The following is a 4563-nucleotide window of genomic DNA, read 5'->3' as shown; positions in this document are numbered from 1 at the left end:
TAATGTATGCAATCCCTATCTGATGTATTTAAAAACCTGATCATCTGTATATAACCTGTGTGAACAGGGTTCAGAGAGGAAAAAATCCATGTGTGCATACAGGGTAGAACAGCTTTTGTGCAGATAGCCCAAGAGGAGTGGTGGAACTCCCCAGTCTTGTAGACACAAGAGAACAATTATGGAAACAGGAACACATGGGCTACTTGCACAGTGAACAAGTCTGTATGATCATGTTCACACACCACCAAGAAACCTGAAGACACAAAAGAGAATAGTAAAACCAAAAACATTCAGTTTGAAAAAATGTTGCAGTAATCCGCAAGTGCTAGTAAAAGATGTAAAAAACAGGGTATTTGGTTGATACGTTTTTTGCAAAAAATGTATACTAAGCTGCTCTACCAATCTTCACGGTATACCCTTATCAGAGCAGTCCTAACTAATGTATGCAATCCCTATCTGATGTATTTAAAAACCTGATCATCTGTATATAACCTGTGTGAACAGGGTTCAGAGAGGAAAAAATCCATGTGTGCATACAGGGTAGAACAGCTTTTGTGCAGATAGCCCAAGAGGAGTGGTGGAACTCCCCAGTCTTGTAGACACAAGAGAACAATTATGGAAACAGGAACACATGGGCTACTTGCACAGTGAACAAGTCTGTATGATCATGTTCACACACCACCAAGAAACCTGAAGACACAAAAGAGAATAGTAAAACCAAAAACATTCAGTTTGAAAAAATGTTGCAGTAATCCGCAAGTGCTAGTAAAAGATGTAAAAAACAGGGTATTTGGTTGATACGTTTTTTGCAAAAAATGTATACTAAGCTGCTCTACCAATCTTCACGGTATACCCTTATCAGAGCAGTCCTAACTAATGTATGCAATCCCTATCTGATGTATTTAAAAACCTGATCATCTGTATATAACCTGTGTGAACAGGGTTCAGAGAGGAAAAAATCCATGTGTGCATACAGGGTAGAACAGCTTTTGTGCAGATAGCCCAAGAGGAGTGGTGGAACTCCCCAGTCTTGTAGACACAAGAGAACAATTATGGAAACAGGAACACATGGGCTACTTGCACAGTGAACAAGTCTGTATGATCATGTTCACACACCACCAAGAAACCTGAAGACACAAAAGAGAATAGTAAAACCAAAAACATTCAGTTTGAAAAAATGTTGCAGTAATCCGCAAGTGCTAGTAAAAGATGTAAAAAACAGGGTATTTGGTTGATACGTTTTTTGCAAAAAATGTATACTAAGCTGCTCTACCAATCTTCACGGTATACCCTTATCAGAGCAGTCCTAACTAATGTATGCAATCCCTATCTGATGTATTTAAAAACCTGATCATCTGTATATAACCTGTGTGAACAGGGTTCAGAGAGGAAAAAATCCATGTGTGCATACAGGGTAGAACAGCTTTTGTGCAGATAGCCCAAGAGGAGTGGTGGAACTCCCCAGTCTTGTAGACACAAGAGAACAATTATGGAAACAGGAACACATGGGCTACTTGCACAGTGAACAAGTCTGTATGATCATGTTCACACACCACCAAGAAACCTGAAGACACAAAAGAGAATAGTAAAACCAAAAACATTCAGTTTGAAAAAATGTTGCAGTAATCCGCAAGTGCTAGTAAAAGATGTAAAAAACAGGGTATTTGGTTGATACGTTTTTTGCAAAAAATGTATACTAAGCTGCTCTACCAATCTTCACGGTATACCCTTATCAGAGCAGTCCTAACTAATGTATGCAATCCCTATCTGATGTATTTAAAAACCTGATCATCTGTATATAACCTGTGTGAACAGGGTTCAGAGAGGAAAAAATCCATGTGTGCATACAGGGTAGAACAGCTTTTGTGCAGATAGCCCAAGAGGAGTGGTGGAACTCCCCAGTCTTGTAGACACAAGAGAACAATTATGGAAACAGGAACACATGGGCTACTTGCACAGTGAACAAGTCTGTATGATCATGTTCACACACCACCAAGAAACCTGAAGACACAAAAGAGAATAGTAAAACCAAAAACATTCAGTTTGAAAAAATGTTGCAGTAATCCGCAAGTGCTAGTAAAAGATGTAAAAAACAGGGTATTTGGTTGATACGTTTTTTGCAAAAAATGTATACTAAGCTGCTCTACCAATCTTCACGGTATACCCTTATCAGAGCAGTCCTAACTAATGTATGCAATCCCTATCTGATGTATTTAAAAACCTGATCATCTGTATATAACCTGTGTGAACAGGGTTCAGAGAGGAAAAAATCCATGTGTGCATACAGGGTAGAACAGCTTTTGTGCAGATAGCCCAAGAGGAGTGGTGGAACTCCCCAGTCTTGTAGACACAAGAGAACAATTATGGAAACAGGAACACATGGGCTACTTGCACAGTGAACAAGTCTGTATGATCATGTTCACACACCACCAAGAAACCTGAAGACACAAAAGAGAATAGTAAAACCAAAAACATTCAGTTTGAAAAAATGTTGCAGTAATCCGCAAGTGCTAGTAAAAGATGTAAAAAACAGGGTATTTGGTTGATACGTTTTTTGCAAAAAATGTATACTAAGCTGCTCTACCAATCTTCACGGTATACCCTTATCAGAGCAGTCCTAACTAATGTATGCAATCCCTATCTGATGTATTTAAAAACCTGATCATCTGTATATAACCTGTGTGAACAGGGTTCAGAGAGGAAAAAATCCATGTGTGCATACAGGGTAGAACAGCTTTTGTGCAGATAGCCCAAGAGGAGTGGTGGAACTCCCCAGTCTTGTAGACACAAGAGAACAATTATGGAAACAGGAACACATGGGCTACTTGCACAGTGAACAAGTCTGTATGATCATGTTCACACACCACCAAGAAACCTGAAGACACAAAAGAGAATAGTAAAACCAAAAACATTCAGTTTGAAAAAATGTTGCAGTAATCCGCAAGTGCTAGTAAAAGATGTAAAAAACAGGGTATTTGGTTGATACGTTTTTTGCAGCCCATGTGTTCCTGTTTCCTACAGAATATATACGTAGGACATGTGTTACCCGTGTACAGGAGAGGAACCAGGAGTCTACCACACCCGACGCGCGTTTCGCAGTGAAATGCTTCGTCCAGGGGTGGTTAGACGTTGGGGAGGTACCTTTTTATATATAACAGATGGTCTCATAAGTGTATGCAGCTGCAAAAAAACGTAATCCTTGCGCCAGGATGAACCGGAAGTGGCCGTTGTCATGACAGCGGCGTACGCAAGAAGGATGCATCCATAAAAACATGTACAAGTACAAAACCATTTCTGGTTATGGCTTCTCGGCTTTTTGGCTATGATAGTCGTCGTCGCCGCCCAAGATCAAGTGTAGTATCTGTTCTTATCAGTTGAATATCTGATACGTCTCCTAATTGGACACCCTATAGTAAATGGATTTGGGAGATGGAAAAAGAGCTTGCTCTGTCCACTCCACGCATTGACCCGTTATTGCGGTATCTTCTCCGGGAACAGTGCACTCCTTCTCTGATATGGCTTCCAAATACAGATTGAATGGAAATCAGCACACGTTGTGTTTTAATCCATTATGTGACTTCTTTTCAGGGTCAATGTTGCACATTTCAGATGCCAAATGCATTTTTCTAGATTTAACTTGACCAATTGCAACATTTTGCGCGCATTGCATTGTTTGCACCTATGCATGTCAAGCATTGTATTGCGTTCAATATGAAATCTATCAATCAATCTCTCTTTATTGGTTGCAACCGGCGTGTGAAGATGTGGACACGTATTTGGCCTTTGTTACAGTGTTGCAAATGTATCGTCTGCAAAGGTATGGCCCCTTGCTATCAGTACTTAGTGTTTTAATTTAAGTAACCCAGCAGTAGTTCTGCCATACGTACCACGTTTGTGACAGCATGATTTCTTTTGTAAAACATTGTCTCCCTCTTGTGGACCACTGACTTTTAAATTTGGTGTATATGTATTTAAAAAAAGGAAAAATTGCATCTGTGCTCATCTTGAATACGCTGGCTATCTCCACCTCTGTGAGTATTCTAATGCTTTCTAGCAACCAGGTGCGCTGCCTGCATTAGATAGAATCTGCGCGCGGAACCCTCACGTGTCACAATGGACCCTTGGCCATGTTCCGGAACCCTCACGTGTCACAATGGGCCCTTGGCCATGGTCCGGAACCCTCACGTGTCACAACGGGCTGGAACCCTCACGTGTCACAATGGGCCCTTGGCCTATAAAAAGCAGTGTGGTGGCAGTCATCTTCAGTCTGCTGCTGGAACAGCGGCGGGCAGCATGGTGATAGGTAGGCAGCAGGGTCTATACCTGGCATCAGGAGAGCTAAGGGAAGACAGCTGCTCGATTGTTTGTTTTTTGAATTTCCCTCTCGCCCTCATCCTGGAACTCAGTAGTGCACATTGGAATAAAGAGGGGGGAGGGTTACAATAGGTGGGGTTATGCAGATTAAAAACGAGGGGCTCACAGCTTGAACAAACAGCAGATCTGCCATTGTGAAGGCGTCCGGTTTGCTAAAATGTCCTCCTCAGGGCAATCTTTTGCCTCATC

At 41.3% G+C, this 4563-nt stretch overlaps 1 pseudogene; it reads left to right on the top strand.

The window, feature by feature from the left end:
- The first annotated feature begins 3300 nt into the window (after nt 1-3300).
- Nucleotides 3301-3508, top strand: LOC138643660 (U2 spliceosomal RNA; annotated as a pseudogene).
- The last annotated feature ends 1055 nt before the right edge of the window (nt 3509-4563 follow it).

Source organism: Ranitomeya imitator, chromosome 6 (assembly GCF_032444005.1).
Source record: "Ranitomeya imitator isolate aRanImi1 chromosome 6, aRanImi1.pri, whole genome shotgun sequence".
In the NCBI taxonomy this organism is placed as follows: domain Eukaryota; kingdom Metazoa; phylum Chordata; class Amphibia; order Anura; family Dendrobatidae; genus Ranitomeya; species Ranitomeya imitator.
Note: the sequence above shows the minus strand (reverse complement) of the source record. Positions and strands in the feature narration are given on the sequence as shown.